Below are 26527 nucleotides of genomic sequence, written 5' to 3' on the forward strand. Positions count from 1 at the left end.
ACTTTTTAACTTTATTTCTTTCCTTATGCTAGCTATAAACTTAAAATAAACTATTACCAAAGTCATATGCAAAAAGATATAGTTATGCAAACATGTATGAATGTTTTAGAGAAGCCACACTTTTTTAATGAAACACTGGGGATGGGAGGACAAAAAAGATGTATTTAATTTGATATGCAGTTGTCTGCCAACATAAAAGTTCAAAGAAAGAGTTTCATATCACATTCTCACCACTTTATTTTATTTATTTATTTTTATTTTACACTTGTTGACCGGGCTAGTCTAACGGGATATATGTCCATTTTCAGTAGAGGCCCGGGGAGAAAAGCTTCAGGACAAAACAGATGAAAAAGTAAAAAAAAATTGTGTAGAATAAAAATAGAGTTTACATAGAAAAAACATACAAAATACCGGGATACATTTTCAAGACACTGGTTGGAATCATCTACAAGATATTAATACCCTATTAAAAAAACACCCTCTGAAAAACAAGAGTTTACATAGAAAAAACATACAGAATACTGGGATACATTTTACAACACACTGGTTAGTAATCATCTACAAGATATAAACACCCTGGTTAATAATAAATACAAAAATAGAGACGACAATAGTTAAATACTTTTTACAAATATATAGAAAATGACATTTATAATGAGTCAAATCATAGAAGTTACAGATAAACTGTTCTGATTACATGTACAATAAGTACAAAATTGACAAAAGAGGGAAAGTAAAATAAGTAATCTTAATCAGTTAGTCAGGGTTGTTACAAGGGCATAGCCATTTTGTTCTAAGGAGTATTTTCAGTTGTTGTTTGAAGAGGGGTAGAGAAGGAAAAGAAGTTAATTCAATAGGTAGAAGGTTCCAGTTTCTCCCAGTAGAGTTTGAGAACAGAGAATCACCTGCCAAGTTGTTTGACTTACTAATGTTAATTAACAATTTATTTGCTGATCGTAAGTTAGTGAGATTTTTATAGGGGGTGATGATATTTGAGAGTATTGGGGTATTATGTGGGTGGTAGAGGATCTTATGAGCAATGATAAGTTGACTATATTGAAGCTGATTAGGTAGTTCAAGCCATCCTAGTTGTTTCAGATTCTTACAGTGATGGGTGCTATAGGAATTACCAGTGGCAAATCTTGCAATGTTATTATAGGAGGTAGCTAGTTTGAGACAATTATGTTTTGATAGATTGGTATAGATTGGTGAGGCATAAAGGAGTGTTGAGATTAGATGAGAATGGGCAATAGTAGATCTAGCTATTGGAGTGAGGAAGGATTTGACTCTATATAGAGAGCCCATTTTTCTGTTAACTGTTTTTATTGTGTTATTAATATGGGAGTCATAGTTAAGGTTGTTGTCTATAGTAATTTCTAGAAGCTTAGTGGTAGTGTCAGGGGATATGAGGGTACCATTCTTAGAAGTAACAGAGAAATCAATAGGTATGTGCTTCCGGGTAGGGGTAAACAGCAGGAGCTTAGTTTTTTTAGGATTAAGGAGGAGGCAGCGTTTTAAGAACCATGACTCTATTGTGTGAAACATTTCCTGAGTTAAGGACTGTAGTTCTGATGAAGATTTGGCTGTGCAGATTATTGTGGAATCATCTGCATATTGTATACAGGTTGCATGAGGAGTAGCAGTTGCAGAGATCATTAATAAAAATAGAGAATAATAAAGGACCAAGAATAGAGCCCTGGGGAACACCTAGTGTAACTGGTAGGTGGGATGATAGATTATTTTCCCACATAACAGCTTGCTGTCTGTCACTTAGGTAGGAGCTAAACCATTGTACAGCTAGAGTATCGAGAGAAAATGATTAAAGAATGTTAATAAGCAATGTGTGGTTAACCATATCAAAAGCTTTTGATAGATCAATGAATAGGGCTGAAGAGAGAGTATTATTATTGCGATTTCTGTTAATAGTGTCAGTGAAAGATAAGAGGGCTGTAGTGGTACTATGGTATGGTCTAAAGCCATGTTGGCTTTGTGCAAGTAGGTTATGTTTTAGTAAGTGGTCTAGAAGTTGATGATGAATACATTTTTCCATTATTTTTGCTAAGGGGGATAGTAGGGCTATAGGTCGGTAGTTAGAGTATTCATTTGAGTTGCCTCCTTTATGTAGGGGGATAATGTGTGAGATTTTCCAGATGACTGGGATGGTTCCCTCGTTAATGGTTCTATTTATTAGGATTGATATTGGATAAGCTACTGCTTTGGCAGATTTTTGCAGATATTGTGCTGGAATCTGGTCAGCAGAAGGAGTACAAGGCTTAAGTTTTAGAATGAGTTTGTGGATGAAATTAGTGGAGATGGGTTGGAATAGGAAAGTAGGAAGAGAGCTGGAGATGAGGTTAGGAAGGCTGGAGCTGTCAGGGGTTAGGTGGCTGGCTAGAGATTGGATGGCTTCGGTAAAGAAGGTATTAAACACATTAGCAGTTTGGCTGGGAGTTTCATGATTAGCACCAGTTGGGGTTGGTGTACTGCAGTGACCGGGGGTGTAACAGACTATTGATACTTGCCCAGAATTTCTGGGGGTTGTTTAGGTTAGTTTGCTGCATTTTACAGTAAAAGTTTGATATAGTAATAAAGATCAGCTGTGTTGTTATTCATGTTGTTTTACTGTTTTACTCATGACCACAGCTGATTACCCAGATGAGTGTAATTTTCACGGGAATGCAATGGTAGAAGTTGGCATAACACAATGGATTTAATTTGGAAAAATGTCCCACTTGGTTTAATAATGCTGCTGTACAACAGAACTCCTTTATTGTTAATGGTGAGTGTAGTGGCACTGAAAAAAACATGCCACATAACCTTGTCTCAGAATTCTAAAAGGAATACACACGAGACACCTAATCATCACCATCATTAACATCCCATTTTCTATATGGCTCAGGGTTTCACACCAACTGTCACCTTCTCTCTCTGTCACTTCAGTGCCACTGTCCTACCTTCTTCAACAGTAATGCTTGATTGTCACGTCCTCTCTCAGACAATCCATCCATCTGTGTATGTTTGATTTCATATACACTTGTGTACACAGGTAGTCAGTGATAATACTACAGTCTCACCTTGACAATGCATTTTTACGCTTTTTGCAGTTGTAATACTTTTTCCAAGTTGTGCTTAATTTATTAAAATTGTAAAAGCAGGCTTGAATTTATTATGGTGTTCCACATAGATCAGATAGACTCATTAACTGAAGCTTCAATGTAGGGTGTCAACAGTGTAATCCTTATATGTTAAGGTTTTTTTAGAATCTTTTATATAAACATATAGTTTTGTGGTGAGAATTGTAGTTTACCATCTCCTAAAAAAAAATCTCCCTGAGAGAAGAATCACTTAACTCCAATGTGTATTGGCAACATAGTGCAGTCAAAATAGCACAGAGTGGTCCAGGAGTGATTAACTATGGGGTTGGAGCCACATTACATGACGGGACCTGACTAATTAGCCAATTTACAAATGAAAACAGATCAGAACCTGCAATGATTGGCACAGCACTATGGCACATATGCACTTCATGTGACTACATGAGGCCCAGTAGTGTGCATGTAGCATGCCTGCAATGATACAACGTCACATTCACACAATGGCACACAGCTATTAGCATAGGTGAGAATCCAGATAAGAGCTACTCAGCAAAAGACCTGATATGATTATACTATAAATGGGAATGAAATGGTTACATAGGAGAGACAAAAAGGATGAAGAGCCAGCAGAGAAGCACACAGAAGGGCTAGGGGAAAAGATGATGATCATGGGGATTGGGGTGCAATGGTATATGTATTTTGGGGGGGCAAGTGTTCATTTTATTACATTTTCAAGAATGCTGGAGGGAAGAAATAGCATGGGAAATGTGTGAGTAGGAAAGAGGGAGTAGAAGGGGTAGACAAACCAAAACAGCAATATCAATCCTGTAATTTCAGTGACTCAACAGGTAGCACACTTGCCTTTGGTGCCAGAAGATCAGAAGGCTGCGGGGGCTATTCTCACTGCAGGCAATTGGATTCATTTTCCACTACTGATACCCCAGTGCAGCATTAGGAGGTGATGCTTTCCTGAGTGTGTCTTCCTTCATACAAAAAGTTAAATCAAGGTCCCATCTGCCTGAGCTGGTGATAGTACAGGTGGATATAAAAGATCCCACGACAATTAAAAATAAGGTTCTCAGGTGTCCTGACCAAATTTCCCCAAGTTAATATAAATATCACCTTGAGTCTTCCTTGAAAAAGAGCAACTGGCCTACCGGAACTAACCCAGTCAAGAAAAGGATCAATAAATAAAATAAGTAAATAAAGAGAAGGTCAGACAAAGACTGATTGGGAAGTATTGATATAAATGGCAAAAGGGAACCCAAAGGAAAGGGAAACAGAGGGAGGACATTTGATGACAGGGAGGTCTAGACTACAAAATGGTTAAGGAAATGAGAAAATGGGACAATAAATACTATGATGGGAGATAGGGTGGGGCTGATAGCTGACTGCCATGCTGCATAATGCCACAGTCAGCTGAAATCAGTCACATTTGTAAACACCATCATGGTTTGACCCAGCCACTTTTGACTCATCAGTCAGGGCCAGGTTGCTGTGTGAATCTGATCCAGGTTACCAATGTGGATGCCCAACTACCAGTCCAACACAGCCATCAACAGCTCTTCCATCTTCTGCCTTGTGTCATAACAGGCCCCCACAATGATGTCCAGTGATTGGTAGCCTACATCTCTCACCAAAGAAAGAGCAGCAGGGGGCATCAGTAAGTCCTCCAGGTTGCCACATACTGGATAACTAAGTCATCCTCAAGAGAGGTGTAGCTTGAGACTGCTGGGGATCCACCAAATGATAGCGATGCAGGTGCATAGTGCAATGACTGCTGTTACACCATATCCACTGACATGGATGACATTGCATAACATATAAATGTAAATAGAGAGAATCGAAGAAAAATAGACAAAAAAGTGATAAAGAGTAAAACAAAACCAAAATCAGTTATAAGTAATGTGCGCTATGCTGGTTGACAGAACAAACCCAGGAGGAATAAAATGCAGTTAAGTATGCAATGCCAAATCAAACATAATATAGAGGCCTGACACAGATCTATTACAGAAGTATGTGAATGACAAGGGACAAGATTGCATCCCACCCACTCATTCCCCCACAGGTAGGACAATGACACAGTACATGATTTGCAAACAGTGTGACTGCCAGAAGTACTGAAGCTAGGCTGAAACAACCTCCTGAACTTGTACTTCCCTGCCTGGAGAAGTTTATCAGCAAGCAACAGACATGGCTTACCAAATGTTGATCAACAAGGCACAGGAAAGACCAGGCCACATGCACCCTGCCTCATAATACCAAAAGGAATGCACATGGGACACATACTCATCATCAGTATCATCCCATTTTCTTCATAGGTCAGGGTGTCACATCAACTGTCACCTTCTCTCTCACTTCAGTGTCACTGTCCTACCTTTTTCAACAGTCATGCCTGACTGCTGCAGGTCCTCTTGCAGACAATCCATCCATCTCTTTGCTGGATGCCCTCATTTCCTCATGCCTTCTTCCTCTCTGTCTCAAGTCTTCTTCTCCAGACTGTATTCTGCTTTTCTGAACATGTGCCAGCACCACTGTAATCTGTATTCTTTGAGCATTTCTGCAGCTGGAACTACTTGGATTTCTGCTCTAATATCCACAGTTCTTCATCTGTTCCATTGAACATATTCTACCACCCATCTCAGGCACTATATTTTCATCACCTCTAGCTTCCTCATCTGCTCTGCCTTCACTGCCCAGGTTTCTGTATCATGCAGTAGTACTGGTTGCATCTCTTTTTTGTACACCTTACTTTAATAGGTTCAGAGGTTCTTGCTAGACTTCTGATCTGTGAGGATCTTAAGAGGCCTACCCTCCATTCTGCATCACCATCATACTGTTGATGATAGACTAGTTCAACTTGCAGTTTGTGACACATAAAGCAGAGCAAATCTGTTAGCAATGATGAAAGTAATTATTAGTACTGCAAACTGGTGGCTAAGGAATATGCAGTTATTTAACCATTTCTGTTCTATATAAGTACCCTAACAGCTCAGCAGTCATGCTTGTCTCTTCTGGCATAACAGCCTATTTTATTCAGTTTTGCTACATGCTGATTGTGACACACCATTCTGGAATGTGAATAAGCAACAAAGGACAAATAAAAAAGAAGATAGGGATAAAGAGCAAAACAAAAGCAAATGCAATTATCAGTAATGTGTGTTACACTGGTTGGCAAAAAGGGAAGAAAAATGTTGATGCACACCAATAATTGAACATAGCTATACAAGAGTCTCTACCTATATATAAGCAATTGCCAGATATTCATACTGAGTGCTGAACTCTGGCTTCTTCTTCCTAACATCCTTCTTCTTCCCATTGCTGGAGCAGATCAGGATGGTGTCTTTTGAGGATGCCACAACAATGCTGGCAGTGCTCACCATAGTGGATCATTCATAATTCTGGCAAGGCAGTACTAAGTATTCAACCTGTACTGGGGGCCCTTATATCAGTTCTTCATAGGCCCTGATGGTGATGCCAGTACAGGAGGTGGAGAAATATGTTTTTCCTTCCTGCATCACTTGGGACTCCTCGAAAACTCAGCACCATCAGAAACCATTGCCAGTATACATGTTGATATTGGGAAGGAAATTGGAGCATTTTCACTTCAATGTACATTGCAAGAACCATATGATATACATTGTCTGGAAAATGGCAGGTGAACATAGCCCAGTACCAACACAGCAATGAGATAACAGACAGGTTAGTAGGGGAGGTCCAGGCATGCTGAACACACGAGGTATTGAGCTTGTACATGCCACACTGGTGTCCAGTAGCTTGCCAATGAGCCACTAATCAAGGCAGTGTAGTGGCATACTACCCCTAGGGGTCATGAGGCATTTTTCAAGAAGTCCATGGCCCCATCACAGTCATGGATCTTTCATGTGCACAGACAGGTGTATGCCTTATTGTGCAGTCTAAAGCTAGTACACATTATGCTCAATGTGCAAGTCACAGACATTTTACCTAAAGTGACTCATTAGCAGAACTTTTGCATTATGAGACCCAAAATAGCAAAATATATACAGCCCTTGCCATTATGGTGTTCATCTTGCTATCTAATCTTCTGTGGTAAATAAGTGGATCCTTAATGAAATAATGGCACAGATCTACAGATTGAAGAGCTGTTCTACACTTGCTGTGGTAAGGGTACATAGACCAGTGGTATGTGGTAAGAGTTACAGGATGTTTTTTCTGTGTCAGGTGGTTAATCAACAGCAACCTGGAAACAAGGAGATGGAGAGCACAGCAAAGTTGTAATAGATCACTGCATTAAATAATTATACAGGTCTACTGAGTACAGAAATATTGTATATCTGCTGGGGTAAGGACACACAGGCCACTGGTATGTGGGAAGAGTGACCATAGGTGCCGAAACCGTAAAGCGAGGCTAAGGAAGTGCTCCCCCAGAGCGAGGCTAAGGAAGTGCTCCCCCACTTTTACAGCTGCAAGACCTGAAGGACCCAACACTAACATGAATTTAAACACAAAAGTGCGCAGAAAATGTTCCTGATCAAGTCATTGCTGCTAGCGCACCCACGGTAAGGAGAACTACTCCATTATTACTTTAGACTGTACTCCGTTTTGTGTGTGTGTGTGTGTGTGTGTGTGTGTGTGTGTGTGTGTGTGTGTGTGTGTGTGTGTGTGTGTGTGTGTGTGTGTGTGTGTGAGATTACAGGCACCTTGCAAGTAAAAGTTTTCTTCCGGTCTCCCTCCTTGTGAGTCCAGGTTTACTACTGGTTAAAATTTAAGTGTTATGATTTTTAATAGTTGCTGCTATGATTTTGAAGGTGGGAAGGCTTAGAGGTATGGTGCAATCATATCCAATGTGTAGGCAAATTACTTATATAGTTTTCTTGCATGTGAATATAATTACACATTACTGTTAAAAATTGCTTTAATACTCCCAATGCTGCCTGTTGAAGGTATGCAGAAGGGTTTAAAATCTGTTTGCTCAGTAATTGTGTTGCATTCAAGACAGTTAAATATGTGAGTCAAACATAAAACACTCTGTGTCACATTGTTTAAAAAGAGTTCTCTCTCTCAACTAGGCGGGGGGTGTGATAATAAAAGTGTATTTTATCTGTGGTAATGTAATATAGCTCTGTTTCTTTAAGGACTCCCCAATCCCACAATGCATTGAATCCTGTGTTTTAGTTGTACAGTTGAAGAAATGGAGATAAAGCTGTAACTGCCTTTCTGCTTGGCTGCCATTTTGTGAGTTATTAAAGTTGCTGCTCTTTAAATTCTTCAGTCTACTCTGCCATTATGTGCAACTCTGATTATGATGATTGGGTCACCAGAGGTGTGCATCATGACATTACAAAACTCTGTATCACTCAAAGGTCAGTAATCAATGAGAACTATTGCAGCCCGATGTATTTATTTATTTATGCATTTATCTATGTGTTTATGATAGGCACGCTGTGCCATTAAATCTATATTTTGTTTTAAATTTACAATATTAAAAAGTTAGTAGTAGTAAACAATTTAGCAAAAGGTGTTTACTTAAGTCCATGTTTGTTAATTACATCATATTGGCTGATGAAAGACAAAGCAGAATAAATGATCAAGTATTGTTAGACAATTGTAGTTATTCATTTTTCTTAAGAGCAGTGTAGTTCTCAACCTGTCTTCAAAATGTGTGCATCCTATAATTAGACTGCAACATTCCTTTAATTAATCTTTTACAATTCACATACTGTATTTACTGTGCTGTTGTTAGCAAGGTGGGATTTATACTGCTGATAAGTAGAGATGCTCCAGATTGTTATTAGAAGAATGTTCCAATTCTTTAGTTTCTGACTTCTATGGTGATGAGGGGGGTGTGTACATCACAGTGATTGCTTAAGATGCCCATCAATTATTGTTGAACAAAAATGCAAGTTGGACACTAGATCAGTGGTGGTTGAGAAGAAGAAAACTACAGTGGCTGCAACAGATCTGGTAAGTAGCAGCATCTTATGATTGTGAAGTCAAGAACCTAGTCTTAAATTGCAAGGAGCCTGGTAACTCAATAGTTTGTGAAGCAATTTATCATTTGGGTTTTAGCCATTGCTCAGATATGCCTAAAAATGTCACGATGTTGTTCCTTGATTTAGTGATCTAATTGTATGCATTTATTGTCAATGTTAGCATTATGTTATTGTCACACATTGTGGCTTAGAGCAATTTAGCATTTGATCAGGGTATTACTCAAGGTGAGAGACACGGTGGTGAATTGGGCAGCATTGTCACCTAACAGCAAGAGGTTCTCCAGTTCAGTTCCACCTGGAATGCCTTCTGTGTAGAATAGGAATGCCCTGCTTGCATTTGCATGGGTTTTCTGTGGGTGCCCAAGTTTCCTCCCCATTTCCAAAGACATGCAGTAGTTAGACTATTGACTTCTAAGTTGTCCAGAGGTGTGTGCGCATGCATAGATGTTTGATATAGAAGAAGGGCTTTGCAGTCTATCTCTGTCCCACCAATTTGCCTAGTAAGCCCCATGCGTGGAGGCAGTTATGGGGGGTTACTATATGTCAGCTGTGACTCATAAGCATAAATGTATAGGTTATTCAATGACCTCCATTATTAAGAGTATGAGGGCTATACATAGAATAAGTCTTTTAATAGCGAGATTTATGAAGTTTGCGAGCTGCTATAAATGGTCTGGTTCTTGGGGTAGTAAATCTGAGATTGTGAGAGCTTTCCCTAAACATTGCAGGGTATTGGCAACTAAAGATTTATCTGGGTGTACAAACAGATGGATGTGTATACAGGTGAGATTATAGAGAATGTGCTTTGCTTTAGGGCTGGAATATGTATTTTGCCCTTTTAAAAATCTGGAAGTCAGAGGTTATTGCTGCTGTTAGAAGTGCCCAGTGCCCTGGGTAATTTTTCTAGCCTCCATCCCTGGAATAGGTCATGATGGGTGATGTTGTGCTGTTTATTATTCAAAAAAACAATGGATTCCTAGTGACAATATAACATTTGCCCTAAAATGGTATGTCATGAGTCATAAACTAAATCATTAAGTAGAAAGGCATAGGTTATGTTGCTTCAGGTTATAGGAAAGGGGATGCACTAGATGATTATTTTGAAGAGATGGTGCTAGCAGAGATTTATATATGGTAATGAGAAACTGTTAATAAGAGGTGCTTTAGTAATGACAGAGTTGGTGCCCCTAATATGTAATTATGCTGACTCACATGTAGATAACATTTAAAGAGCTATTACAAAACACAGACTGAATTTTTCTGGTTTTGTGGGTACATGAGCAGTTAAATAGAAGTCTGCTAGGTAAGGCAGTTCTTTTTATGTATTAGGAATGGCCTAATAAGACAACTAAGGTAAAGGAGAAAGTTAAGAAATGTTTCAGACTCAAAAGCTGCAGTGCAGATGAGAAGTGAAAAAGTAACCTGAACAACAGCACAGGAAAGTTTGGTAGGGTGAAAATGCAATGCAACTATGTAACTATCTTATATAGAGCAAACTTGCCATTTTATAGGAATGTATTAATGTTGTGGGCTAACTTTAATTAGGCTGTTGGTCTATGGCAGTGAAAGGAATACATTTTGACCCCTCAAAGGGCACAAGCCATGGTAAATCCAGAATAATCAGTACCTTGAAATGCTCAGACTGTGTGGGAATGATATCATTCTGACAGGAAAAGTAGAGTTTGAAATGTAATTGCATTTAAACTGTTTCTGCAGGCAAAAATGGATTAGATCACATACAACAGATAGATGCAGCAGACAGCCTGCTTTCAGAAGTTACCGCACAATAATTTGTTATTAGAGAACTGCAGTGTAAATCGGTGATTTAATTAAAAAAGTACTAACTCTCTAAAGGAGTAAAAAAAAAAAAAAAAAAAAAGAGTAGTGCAGGTGGGATAGGGAGCAGTGTGTTGATAACAGAAGGTATACATACACCGTGTTAATGTTTATATGGTTGGTATTCTCCTTTCAAATATCTAACATCACAGAACGTTTTACTGCAGCAGTGCAGATTTGCAGTGGTTTTGCCTTTCTCTACACTATGGTGTACCAAGCTCCTGACATGAGGGGTAAAGGAGGGCTTTCCCCCTAAGAAATTCTGTTTTTCTTTTATGGTTTTTTGATTTGCAGTTTTTGGAATTTATATTTTGGAAAACTTCACTAGAAACATAGGATAATATTAGGCCAGCATTTGCAGGGACCATAAGATTCATAGCCATTTATATCTTTAAGTAGACAAACTTAAAAGTTCTTGCCCAACCAAAATATTGTATCCCCTGTGGAACACAGAAACACTGATAATGGAATAATGACAGCAGGATATTCTTAGGATTACATATCCAGTCCAGTTTTACATGTCAAGCCACTATCCTTGGCTTAGCTTTTTCAATGTTGTTGCACAATAGATTATAACAGAAGTATCAGGTTTAGTACACAATTATAGAGTTAGGTACACGCTCTTGGTATTTTAAAATTGAAATTATTCAATTTTTTTTTGAGGGGGGACTTCTACTATTATTAGAGGGAGCAGCCAATTGTTATAAACTTTGGGATATGAATAAAATATTACATCCCAGGTTTTGACACACAAACATTCTGAATATTATCATTTGTCACAGAAATCAAAGAATGTCTTTTCCCTATTTTTCATTATTTTTCTTTATTGGATTTTTATGTAGTATTTCACACACACACTTGTGTCTTTAAACAGCAAAACAATACCATTCTATCAGTACAGCATTGCACCCCCTCCCCCCATCAGCTTCACATATGATATCTTTTTTTTTACTGCTTCAGAGCCACCTGCTCCCTTTTGGAAGACCAAATATTCTTAATTCTTTCTAAACTGAAAATACTGTTTTATACAGTAGCTCAATAATTACTCAGTCTCAAACCCTGTACCTTAGGTACAACAGCCTGCATTCTCTACCCACACCACACCACAACTTGTGATTCAGGGAGTTGAGTCCATAGCTCTCCAGGCCTTTTATGGTTGAAATTTTCTGAAATGGGTAGTTTTGGTTCATACATTTTGTTTCAGTGCTTACTAGAAGACTGTTCAAAACTACAAATTTAAAACACATTCTAACAACTGGTGCTGTATTATACAAGGAATATAATTTAATGTAATCAGGAAGGTGAATCAAAGAATTCATACATGTATGCATAGCCCTAAAATGTGTTTGAAAACAGCCTAGAGGAAAATGTGAAAGGCTCAAAATCATGGGCAAATTTTAAGCTTTACTCGTGTTACCAAAGCAATGGATGAAGGTAAAACAGTTCACACCACATTACCTTGACCTGGGAAAGCCTTTTGACACAGTCCCCAACTCAGATGTGGTACAAAAGATGACTAATGTAGGAGCAAACACTTGCATCACTAGCTGGATTGCCAACTTGCTCACAGGATGCAGGAGATCAAAATAGGGGAAGAGACCAATCACCAATGGAGTCCCCCAGGGTTTGGTCCTGAGACTTTTTCTGTTTGACATATACATCTCAAAAGTAAAAGGAAATACCAAAAGGCTTTGGCCAGCTAAGTTTGAGATGACTGCAAGCTAGGAGCAGTTACTGAATCCCTTAATCATCATGCAGGAAGGTTTGTCCCAAATAATAACCAGTGTCAAAATTATGACAATGCCCTCTGAGAACTGACCCAATTGTTTGGCATTTGGGAACGTGTGTATGTATAGTTACCTAACTTTTGACCAACATGTGCCCAGAGTTATAAGGAAGCCTTTCTATATTGCACATCTTATAAACAAATTGATTGTGACTAGATCTATAGATGTTGTTGTCCCCCTTTACAAAGCTCTCATTAGGTCAATCAATTTGTATAATGCCCACTTTGGCATGTGTCTATCCAGCCCCCATGCAACAATTGGAATACCTTCAGAGATACCTTACTAAAAGGATACAAGTCCTAAACAATAGGTCTTGCACAGACCACCTCAAAGATTTATTACTATACTCAGTATCCTATAGAGAGCTTAGAGGTGTCATGTCTGGCATACAAGGCATCCTCTGAGCTAATACAGATGGATCTACTGAACATCAGCAAGTCAAATGGCATTGGAAATACTCAGTCCAGGCATCTAAACTGAATGTTGTGGAGAGATGGATATATATCACAGAGGCTACCATTGTTCCAGAACAGCTATCCATAAAAATAAAATAAAGCTCATCCGTCCATGTTCAAATGCAACTTGGAGCTAAGGATGGGTATAAAAAATGACTCCAGGATTGGCCCTCATGCCACTAATGGATAGAGGCAGTTCCTAAATGCTGCATCCCTTACATGGGTCCCCTCAAATTATCTATGGTATGATCACAGTTATTCTCACTAGGACTAATATACAATTATTAGCCATAGGATAGGTAAGACCAATCAGAAAATGTTAATTCAAGCACCAAAAGGGAACTGGCTAAGCTTAAAATGTCCTCCGAGTGAACCTATGTCATGGTAGTAAATAGTTATAAAAAATTGTCCTTTTTAGATCAATAAGTGCCCCCCTCACCCCCCCCCCCCCAGTCTTCAACAGCTTCCAGCACCTATGAGAGTGACTGGGCATGTGTATGATTTTTACTTTTGGGGTAGACCCACATCAACTTGATGAAATGGGGTGGGGAACACAGGTATGGTTGAATTGATGAATGTGAGAGGACAGGACAGATGTGCAGGTGGCAGCAGCAGTATGGCTGAGGGGTTGAGTGATGTGGACTACATCCCTTGATAGGCAGCTCAGGTAAAGAGGGATATGTCGCAATGCACAAATTCTGCATCAGTAGATTAGGTATGGTGCTTAATGAATAGGATGGGGAAGACTCACTAGATCATTGATTGATACAGTGCTTGAGTGAGTGCATGGGGCACGTGACTATACTTTGTTGGGCACATGTCAGAGTAGGCCGATGACAGTATACATGTCACAACACAGTCCATCCCAATACAGTCCTATTGGCCTCTATGCAGAAGTGATCTGTCATACTAGGGTATAGTAGGCACGGCACCTTTTGTGCTTCTACTACCACATGGGTGAATGAGAAGCTACAGATTGTACTGAATATATTTTCTGCCGACTCACTGGTATATGTAAATGTTCACATGGCCAGGGTCATACATGGCACCAAAAGAGGAGCAGAAGTTCCTTGAGAAGTTGTCCAAGACATGTGCTGCTACAGGCAACCTGTTTGCACAGATGGTGGACTCTGAGCACAATTGAAACTTACCAGACCTTCTAAGAATGTGCGCGCACATGTGTGGTGTGTGTGTGTTTGTGTGTGTGTGGTGTGTGTGTTTGTGTGTGTGTTTGTGTGTGTGTGTGGATATTAATGCAATCAGTGTCACAACATACCATACCAAGATGTCCATCAGAGGGTCACAGATAAGGTTCTGCATGCCTGCACAAAGGCCCAGGCTATTGCAGAGGAGAAGATAGTCACAAGTGGGGGGTCTACTGTTGCAGACCACCCTCACCACCATGGAGGAATTCCTGATGTTCCGGTTTGAAGAGAGCACAGTTAACTGGAGCTGCTCAGAGTTTGGTGGCTTTAGCCTGAGATCTGGAGTGCATCTGAACAGAAATCCAAGGCACCCACTGCAAACAACTGAAAAATAAGTATATTTAAAACCTGTATTGCACTTTAACTGTATTTATTTGAATTGTGTCTGCATTTTTTCTGCACTTTGAAATTCTGTACTACTGCCTTATAATAGCATAGGGTAGATTCAGACTTGCTGAATCTAGACTGTTTTGTATCACTGTGCTCTAAACCAGCCATCTTACATTAAGAGGGCCTCCCTGCACCTTTGTGGCAAAAGTGTTTATGTCAGATTCTATCTGAGTTGGGGATTGCTGGAGAAAGGCTCATTCTGGGGCTTTCCCATTTGTAGTTTGTCTTAAAAACTGTTGAATTTCAGCTGTATTTAAGCCTTGCTTTTGCATGTAGCTGCACATCACACAACAGGAGTTTGTGCTGCTCTGTATAGGTGCAAACACCTGGAAACTTAAATTTTCCCTGGACATCTGTCAGTAAGGCCCTCCCAAGTCCCCTGTTGCTCTGCAGGCAACTCAACTGCACACTGAACAGCATTGCCACAGCTCTTCACCCTAAACCATCAACAGAATAAGCCCCTATGTTACTCCTACATCATAAAATGATCTAACTTACCCACTTCCCAACAGTACTATGGTATAAACTTGCAATTATGCATGGTCACTTTCGCACCATTTCTCTGGTCAGCCTGATTGACTTGGGCATCCTGAGGCAGTGTAGTAATTGCTTCATGTAAACTGGCAACCGCTTAGTCCTGAAACAAACAAATACCATATGTGAGAGATGTAATTGCACTATGAATTTGAAAACAATCCTCTCGCGTAACAAAAAACAAGACATCAAACAGGTTGTCGGGTCACACACTTCACTTTTCATACAAGTTCAGGACACAACACATAAACCCACATACATGAATGTACTCACTAGAAGCCTGTCAAAAGATCAGAGACCTCCCAAGTGCAAATTATCTGCATACACCTCAACATGTATAGAAACCCCTGCACATAACAATACTCATTTCAGTGTCTCAACAAATAAGCCCCTAAGTAAAAGACCTCAAAACCTAATGCCTTGGTCATAGGAGACTCCATGGTAAGAAACATAGATGTCCCCCTCACCAGGCTGGACAAGGAGAAGGTCACGGTCATCTGCCTATTTTGTGCCAGATCACACATGCACTCAGGTCCCTCAACAAGTACCATTATGGCTCTGTTATACTCCATGTTGATTTGAATAACTTGAGATATACCTCCTTGGACGATATGAAGAGAGACATGACTGAACTCTCACATTATGTGTCCCAGGCAGGTATCACCCTAGCCCTAAGCAGCATTCTACCTTCATAAAGGATGATGCCACAATATAAACAAAAATGATTGACTTCAACAATTGGCTTAGCGTCTGATGTCACTCCAGGGGGATCCAGTATTTGTCAGCCTGGGAATACATGGTCGACAGGCCACACTGCTCTCCAGAGATGGTCTGTACCTGTCTCCCCTAGGCTTTTGGATACTTGTTAGAATGCTTGCCTCCTCCATAGTGCCTTATTAGGCAATGTCAAAATGACAAAATTTCTGACTCAGCAAAATCCATTCAAGACAAACTCAAAGTTCTGATGCTTAATGCTAGGAGTCTAAACAAAAAACTGCACTCCCTGCAAGCATGCAAGCACTCCTCACCTTGGAAAATGCTGTGCAGTTATTGAAACCTGGTTCAAGGCTGCAGAGAGCACTCCAGCTGTGCAAGGCTACAATGCCTTCCACACATCCAGACATCAGAATGAGTGTGAAAGAACCAAAGGTGGAGGTGTATCCATCTTCATTAAAGCCAAGTACACCTCCATATTAGTCCAACAGTACAATTCTCTTGTACTAATCCATGCCCAATTAACTATAGGCAAAACACCCTACCACATCATTGCTAGCTATAGGACCACCTCCATGAACCAAGAGAAGCACAATGCCTACCTGGATTTTTTGGAGTCACTTGTCATACAGCCCAACACCTTAGTCATGGGAGATTTCAATTATCCATTGACTGAGTAACATACACAAACTCAGACATGCTTGCCCAGAGGTTCCTGGACTTTGTCAATGCAAATGCTCTGTAACAGATAGTCAGCACCCCCACAAATGGCTCTAATGTCCTAGACATAGTACTCACCAACATGGGTGGTCACTGCACTACCCCCTGTGTGATGCCCTCCCTAGTAAAGTCGAACCATAAATCAGTCTCATTCGAGTTAACAACTGGACCCCAACACCCCCAAAAGCACAAAGAACTATGGAATTTCTCCAAAGCAAACTACAGCCTACTAAGTGATGGTATAAAAAGTTAAATACCCCCTGTAATCACAGGCAGTAATGACTCCTATGCAGAGATGTACACAAATGTTCTGTATAATCATCTTAGCAAATGCATAGACTCAACTGTACCTGACCAGATTAAAACCAGGCCCTCTCAAAAAAACAAGCCACCTTGGTGGACATCTAGTATAAACAGATTGCATAACAAAAGGAAGCAACTGATGTCCAAGAACAAGAGACAACTGTCTCTGCAGAGGAAGAATAGATTGAACAAGCAAATCAGAAGTCTTGCAAAGTCTTCTAAAGCTAATTATGATGCTAAAATAGCATCCCTAGCCAAAGACAATCATAAGCCATTCTTTAACTACATCTGAAATCTAAAAGGCAGTGCCCAGCTATTTGCTGAATAGGTAGAAGACGGTACCACTCACACTATACCAGAAGAAATTTCCAACCTGCTAGTTGACAGATTTGGTGCAAACGTCACCCCCCCATCCCCACCAGCCTTACCCCAAAGCATGCCTGACACCAGTTCTTTACCTAGTATCTCTAGAGAGCAACACATATATGCGCTTTCCAGTGGCATCAGTGGGACCAGATAATATCCCAGGTTACTTACTAAGCAATCTAAAACAGGACCTAGCTGACCCACTGCCATTCTGTTTAACCATAGCCTGAGAACTAGTTTTGTATCAGCAGACTGAACAGCAACAGTAATCCCCTTGCATAAAGGGGGGTCATCAATCAACCCTGGGACCTTTAGACCCATAAGTCGAATCAGCCTCATCCGTAAGGCCATTGAAAGGATCATTGTGGACCTTATCCACAAGGACATGGGTGACCTTTAAACTCTAGACCCAACCCAGTTTGGCTTTGTCAAGTGCAAATCGTGCTTATTGAATGTGGTAGACTTCTTCTAGAAAGTCACCAAAGCTCTATATGAATGTAAGGAGGCAGTGCATACTGCCTCTCTGGACCTAGCCAAAGCCTTTGACATAATCCCCCACTCGGGTATCATTGAAAAACTCACCCAGCTAGGTGTTAACAATTGTGTCACTAGATGGGTAGCTAACTGGCTCACCAACAGAACACATACTGTCAACGTTGGTGACTTCACCTCTACCAGTAGACCCATTACCAGTGGAGTACCACAAAGATCTGTACTTGGCCCTTCACTATTTGAAATCTATTTCTCAGAAGTCCAGGCTTAATTAGACGGCCTTTGGCTTACTAAGTTTTCTGAAATTAACATATTACAGGAGGGGCTAACACAAACAAATTACTGGTGCCAAAGTCACAGTCTAAAAATACATGCAGAAAAGTACACTATTATCCCATTTGCAAAGCAGAATTCTCCACTAATTACAATATTGACAGTGTCCCTCTAAGTTCAAACCCAGTAGTGCAAGATCTGGGAACACAGGTTGATAGCAATCTGAACTTTGACCACAGGGTTTCCACGATGGTAAAGAAAGCCTCCTACATTGCGCATATCACAAGTAAAGGCATTGCATCCAGGTCTAAGGATGTTATAACCCCACTTTACTCAACCCTAATCAGACCATTAGAGTACAATGCTCCCGTCTGCATGTATCTCTCCAGACACCTGCAGCAACTGGAGAGACCACAGAGTTTCTCATTTAGAAGATACAGGGCCTCCAAAGCATGACCTACATGGATAGACTGAAAGCCCTGTCACTGTACTCTGTATCATACAGATTACTGAGAGGAGGCTTGCGCCTGGCCTACAGGCAGTCTCTGACCCCCACCTGATGGAAATGCTGCACATCTGCAAATCAAATGGCACTACAGTCACTCACTCTAGGTATCGTAAGCTTGCCAGTGACATTAGCAGAACATGCTGGTGTGCAACAGGTATGTCTCCCAGAGATCCTGCTGCTCTGGAATAAACTTCCAATTTATGTGAAGCAGTGCTCCTCAATGACCTTATTCAAGTATAAGCTGAACAAATGGATGTGTGACCACAAATTCTCCTCTTGGGTGGCACCTATGTCCCTCGTATGGACAGGGGTTGTTTGGTGCTGATCTGTAAAGTACGTCTAGCTAACTAAGAACAATTGGGGTAACCCAGGATTAACATGGCTAGGCTTATAAAGACTCTAGGGCCACTAGCCTAGTAACCTCCTATGAACCTATAAACCTATGAAAGGATCCTGATACTTGATGGAGACCTTGATGTCAGACCTGAATACACCACCCTGTGTCTCTGTCTGAGATGTATCATAGTGGTATTTTTGTATGTCAGTAACATATTGTTATGGCATGCAGTGCCATGAGCTTATGGAAGCACAAAACTGCTGTATATCCCCTACAGGCACATCTGAGAAGCAACTACAAAGGTATACATACAACACAAGGTATGTTTGTTTACAGTCTGTGCATACACTAATATCTGCACTGTTGTAGCATTGAGAAGTGGGATTGTCACATATTAGCAGTGCTACACATGAGTTTTTATCAGTTAGGTTTCCCAAGTTCTATGGTCATGGATCCTACACTGTTGAACAAAGCATGTGTGATGTCACTACTGCATCAGAGACTAGTGTTGATGATGGCCTAACACTAGCATAACCTAAGAGCACAGTGGCACTGTTAGCAGTGGTAACTGTGGAGGGTGCAATATCACCCATTGTCCAGTGACATAGTTCTGTTATCTGTGGAACCTGTTCCCACCTCTTCAGAGACCATAGAGGGACAGGTCATGCCAGACACCCCTACACAGGAAGCACAAAAGTCCACTTTCTACGCACCAGCAGTGGGCAATGGTGCCACCACAGAAAATGGGGGGGACTGGTTGGCAGAGGAAGACCAATGACCACAATACTATGTCTCCCATTCATTGCCTGAACTAGGTGTCACAAGAGGCATTACATAACAGACACACAAGACAGGCATTCAGGCACAAGTAGATGACATCACCTGAGATAATATGCGTATTGTGTAGCCTACATAATGACATATGCGAGGACATGCGATACATGGGCCAGCTGACTGACATGTTGGAAGATGCTTCGGTACCTCCACTACCTCCATGGAGTCATTTGTCTCTATGTCCCAGGATGGATGCCATTCATTTGCCTCCTTTGTGAATCCATCCCAGTGGACAGGTAGGTCAGGGTCACATACTACCACCTCCTCTACATCACCCACTAGTCATTAGCTTGGTGTAGCACAGAGTGATAAACCATGTAGATGTAACCTTCATGGCAGTCGTGCACATAGCACAACAGATGTAACCTTCATGGCAGTCATGCACATAGCACAGCCAGAAGGACACAATTTCACAGTTCACCTTTATGCTTATTGGCAGGTGTCGATGCCCATGTCATTTCTTAAAGAAGATGTACCCACGGCCAGGGATGTTCAAAGTCAATGTTGCTTTCAACTGACCTATCACAGCCACATACACACAGTGCAACCACACATGTAGAAGTTTATTCTCCTGTAACCCATACTAATCTAGTACCCAGTGAGTCTGGAAACCTACTCCCTTCACAAAGCACCTCCCTCTCCTTGCACAGTATACCCATCTCCCCTAATCCCCCAGCCATGTCACTCACTCTCTTCTATATACTTAGTCCATCCTTCCACAGACATGCTCATTGCTGAACCCTACCCCTGTGGCACTCCCAGTCTCAGGATTTGATGACAACTGTACTCTTCTCCCATTGCTGCGTTTCATGGGTAGGTTTTGTCTGATGCATAGTGTGGCCATTCAATATACTTTACAGCATAGCCTGGGTGTAGTATTGTCTGCATCAGTTGTAATCTTTTTTGTGTCTAATCTGGTCCGTAGTTGTGGGCCGGACTCTGCTTCTTTTCCAGTGCCATATCATATTGTCCACACCTCTGCCTTGAATGGTCTTACCCAGGAACTAGCTTCGCCAATGACTCCTCAGCTGGCAGCTTCTCTACCACTAGCTCTGTTCTGTTTGGTCTGATGGTAATTGCCTGTTCTTGCAGTCTGTGTACCACCACGCTGCATAGAATTGCACAGACTACAAATATCTTGATGCAGGTCTCCAGCGCGTACTGCAGTTCACCAGCGGATGAAGCTGGGCAGCAGACATAGGCCTTCAGCAGTTCTAACACATACTCAGTGATGCTGTGGATCTACAGCAGTGCAGTGCTGTATCGCATTTAAGCCATGCTCTGTGGATTCTGTATTGTTGCCTTGAACCATAGTCAAAGGTATGCCTAGCATTGCCAATAAACTGTACCTCTGGGTAGTCACCTCACACAAATCATTGATAAGGTTGAATGTGTGCCAGATGTTGGAATTATGGAAACTGCCTGGATGGCACACAGACACATTGTATATGATACCCTGTGCAGTGCACAATACCTGGCAACTGATGCCATGGAATCCCTTCTGGCTGATATACTAGTATCTATGTGGACCAGTCATACCCTCAATGGCAATAGTGTGAGTGTAGCCAAGCATCCTTAGAACCTTAGGGAAATGGACTATTCCATTCAACATCCATATAGTATTATTTTTCTTCTCAGTGGTCCATATGAACCACATATGCTCCTCCACATGCTGCAGCATAACAATGGAATATTTTGTTTCAGAATGCTTTGTATTTCTCAGTCACATATCATCCATAGCAGTTTGAGTTAAAAAACTGCAAGAAAGATCCAGACAAACTTGAATCTTTACTGTGTAATACCTTAAACCTCCTGTAGTGGAGGCCCATGGGATATATGCAAATAACCCCTTAAGGACATAACAGTGTTTCATCTATTTGGCTCTGAATGTCCATACATCAGAAATAGCCATTGATATGATCTTACTCAATGAAGTTAGGCATGAATAAAGGTTAAATCAATAGGATCCAGTTAGAAATTATCCATCATCTTGGAAGCGCTAGCATTTATTTAGGTTGCTTAGATGTGATCTGAGTTTCAGTGTGTCTGTTCTGGGACCACTAAGTTCATATATAAGCATTATGGTTTGTACCCCTGTGCAGCATATTTGTGCTGTAGTATGACACAGCAGAGTGTAAGATAGAGGCACTATTGCCACATGTGATTTTACACTTTTTGCGCCACTGTGTGTATTACATACATTAGTACTCCAAAAATTACACATTTACTGCTTGAGGTATAATATAACACATGGGTATCACAACACTAGATAGAGACTTCTTTAATCTGGCAGTCTAAAGCCATGACCCAATGTTATTACATGCTTCAGCTATCAACTGTAGACCATAAAAATGTGTCAGAAGGTTTGTGTGATTATGTCCAGTTGTGTGCTATGGACATATGGAACCACACAAAAAAATTACACTCTCCACATATGAATACGTATAATGTATATCATCTCCAATGCTTGCAATGTTGACCCTGATGTTACGCTGTATCTGTAACATGCTAGCACATGTCCTACATACATTTTCTGTTTAAACAGCCATCCTCTGTCCATATATGAATTTGTATAATGTGTGCTGTTTCTCATGTTTGTCATGATGGTCATAATGTTGCATTGGGTATGCAATGTATTAGTTCTCCGGAACCAACCACCAAACTACTCTGGGTACTAATAGATAACAACTTGTCCTTTGAACCTCACATTAATAACACCATAAAAATAGTAAACAAGAAACTAGGTTCCCTCTATAGAATAAAACCCTTTCTTACACCTCCAGCCAGGGTTACTATTGCTCATACCCACCTCATCTCTACCTTGCTCTATGCCTCCCCTATCTATACCAAAATATGTTGAAGTAATCTGAGTAAACTTACATCCTCCTACAACAATATTGCCAGATTTGCAGCTGGGTCCTCCTATAGAACTCATCACTGTATCAATCTGAATCAGTTAGGATGGTTAGAGCTGCCAAATTTAATACTTTTCAATCAATTAATAGTAGCCCATAAGATCCTGTATTTACCTCAAAATACACCCATACTTACATCCCTAGTCATCCCCTATAATAACCTCAAGACCTTACGCTCAGCTAATAACCTACTTGTACAAATATCAAAATCCAACAACTTAGCTGGTGACACCTTGTTCTCCAATACAGTAGGTAAAGCCTGGAACATCCTCCCAAGCCAGCTAACCTCAATATCCTCTGTCAGCTTATTTAAAAGCAAGCTTAAACCCTACCTCAAATCACACTGGCTATGCCCCTGTGTTAACCCAGACTAAGTACCTAACTATTAACTAGACAACCACAATTCCTAGCCTATCATGATTTTGTGTTGTCTCACTAATTTTTAGTGAGCTTAACCTTCCTTAGGATTTTTTCTCATGTAAATAAGTATATACAGTGGAATGATCAAACACCTTCATATAGTATCACAACCTATGTGTTAAATAACACTAGAAATCCATCCTTGTTTGCTGTTCTTCTATACTCTATCTATTGATCTCTAGTGTTTTTCTTTCTTAGGTTTTGTGAGACCTCAGTATCTCTTATCATAAATTACTAGGTGTATCTAATTTTGTAATATGTTATAAAGATTTGTACTACACCATTTCTAATACAAATGTATTAGTCTTATTCATCTATTCTTAGATAAATTTTTCCTTTTTCCTACTGAAATATAAAATATATAATCTTAGGCTTGTACTATAATTGTTAAAACTTATGTACCAAATTATACTGTTATTGTCTTTGTCTTGACCTTTTATGTTGTTGTAATTTGTGGAGCTTTTCTCCCCGGGCCTCCACTGAAAATGGACATATATCCAGCTGGACTAGCCCGGTCAACAAATGTAAAATAAAATAAAATAAATAAAATAAAATGCTCTACAAACAAATCCATTTTTAAACAGTCATCCTGTGCATATGTGCATTGGTTTGCATTGTGTTTGTATATATGTACTAAGCTCTACGGGTATGCTAGAACATCTATACCTAAATGACATCTGGACATTTTGGCAGTATGTGTAAGTGTACAGTGACATAATAATTATGAAGTTAGTGTTATTTACTGTTAGTTGCCTGGTCAGATCCCCACATACATTTTGTCAGTAATGCTGTGTGCCTACATTTGGTATATGATTTGTAAGGCTTCCTTGTTCTGTCCTATACATATTATTACTGAGAACAATTTATTCATGCATTTACAGTGATTTGGCTTGCAATCTTTATTATTTCAACCATAATACATGTGTCATAGATTACAACATATTACTGGTACAATGGCTGCATATTGGTAAACATAAATGGGCTTGGTACAAATATCACATGATATTTGCATAATTCTGGTAACATACATAGCTATTTCAAGATTATGCTCCTTCTGCGTGTTTTCCACCATGGTTTGTTAGCTATCATGGCCTCTTGCCAATAATCTATCCTTTGTTTGCCTGTGCATTCCTATACATTTAATTCCTGTCATATCCAAATATGTATGCCTTTTTTGCCGTCTTTCTGCTTTCCTCTTTTTTAATATCATTAAATGGGGCATCAGTAACCTAGTCCCAACCCTTTTAACCACATATTTTTCTGCTATGTAGTATTTATATTTGTGCTTCTGATTGTTTTGTGTTACCCTTTTTTACTTTTCTGCATTCACCTACCACCAGTGTTTCCATGGGTTTGTATACCACCACCATCACAGATATGTATGTATGTATGTATATGTATATATATATATATATATATATATATATATATATATATATATATATATATATATATATAAATAAGTCTATAGTACCACATTGCCCTACTGTGTTCAATTGCTGATGGCAACCAACACTTGTTTTTTATGCCTTTTTGTTAACAACAATGTCATTTGCAGCACTGCAGCAAAACATTTGTCTCCTAATAGTTTTTTCTAAATGGATTGTGTTTTATACAAGATTTGTTGATAATTTGTTTATTATTATTCATGGAAATACAGTTGATTGTGAGCAATTTCCAAAGGAACTTAATGACAAATCTGAATTTTTGATGTTTACTATGGGAGATATAAGTTGTGTTCATTTTCTTGCTATTACCCTAGAATGCGATATTTGTAATAAGATATATAATAGTAACATTTTTCAAAAAAAAAAAAGAAGACAATTGTTACCTACACTTTAACAGTAATCATCCAAAAGTTATGAAAAAGAATATTTCAAGTGGTCAATACATAAGGGTGTCTAGGATGATTACTAGGGAAGATTTTGTTAACAAAACAGAGTTCATTATCTCTTTATTTTTTATAAAGAGGTTACAAGAGGGAACATTTGGTAAATATGGCTAATGGAAGTGTTACAAAAAAGGAATATTTTTTTTACTCTTATTTTGGTTAATTCTTTGGAAAGAACCAATCCTGTCAATATGTGCAATCAAACCACCCCAGCTTGGTGCTCAGGTATGTCCCTGGATAATGGCAGTATCCAAAGGGTGATTACAAATAACTGGAGAATAATGGAAGGAAATAATGAGCTATTTAAAGTTTTGAGAAATCGGCCATTTTTTGTATATAAGAAAAGTAACAGTCTCAAAACATTATTATATAATGATAATACTCTGGTTCAACTGGTTTCACCCAATAAGAGCAAAGGGACCTATAAGTGTGGTATGTCTAAAACTTGCAGATAAACTTATGAAGGACCTTTTTTCTTTTGTTTTAAATCACATAGATTATACCATTGCAGAAACAGGTAGATTTACTTTGTAATTCCAGGAGGATGGTTTGTAGTAGCAAAAGTTTAGGATGCAAGTCATTTTATGTGGGGAAGATGACTAGAGCCCTTAGTAAGAGAATAAAAGAACACCTTTATTCAATAAAAACTAAGGAGAGTAAGACTGCCTTATACAAACACATTTGAGTATGCAATAATTATAATAAGTTTTATTTTTTGTATTAGATGAAGTTCAAGAAGACTTGAAAGGTGGCAATTAAAAACAGATTAAATACAAAAGAAAAATTAAACTCAAAGCTGATGAGCATCCTGGTTTGAATGATAACAATGAATATTAATTTTTTTTAAGTGATGGGAGGTTAAGGAATTGAATAAAACATATTTATTCATTTGAAGCTTTAATTGTGTTCTTTAATTGTGTAATTGTAATAATTAATTGTTTAGGTGTTTTTATTGGTTGGGATGTATTTAAATTGTGGGGTTTTGTAAAGATGGAGTGTTTCTGATGAAGTCCTTGTGACAAAAATGGAAGAATAAATTTGTGTATGCTAAAAAGTATTCAGCTGCTTGTGATGATGTGAGGTAGTGCCAGCTATGCCAGAGAGAGTAGGGCAGTGCCTTTGTAACATATGCCAGCATAATTAGCTGGTGTTTTGTAAAGAATTTTATGTCATTTGAATATCAAACTGATTTGTACAGATGTTTGTTTTAAAATGTATTTGTAAAGTTGCTTGTGTTAAAAATGTATCAACAGTGGGTTCTGCTGGACAGAAAAGAAATATACATATATTTCAGACTGTATTGTAATTGATGAAATGTATATATGTTAACAGAGGATGCTGAAGGGAAGGGGTTAAGCTCAGCCCTGCTAACCTTAAGAAAATAGCCTTAAAGTAAAAGACTTGGTTTAGGCCATAAAGATTTTATCTCACAGGCCTGAATGCAGCCAGAGATGCAATGTCTGGGCTGAGATCCTGC

The sequence above is a fragment of the Protopterus annectens genome, chromosome 6.part0 (assembly GCF_019279795.1).
Source record: "Protopterus annectens isolate FY-2018-M chromosome 6.part0, PAN1.0, whole genome shotgun sequence".
NCBI lineage: Eukaryota > Metazoa > Chordata > Ceratodontiformes > Protopteridae > Protopterus > Protopterus annectens.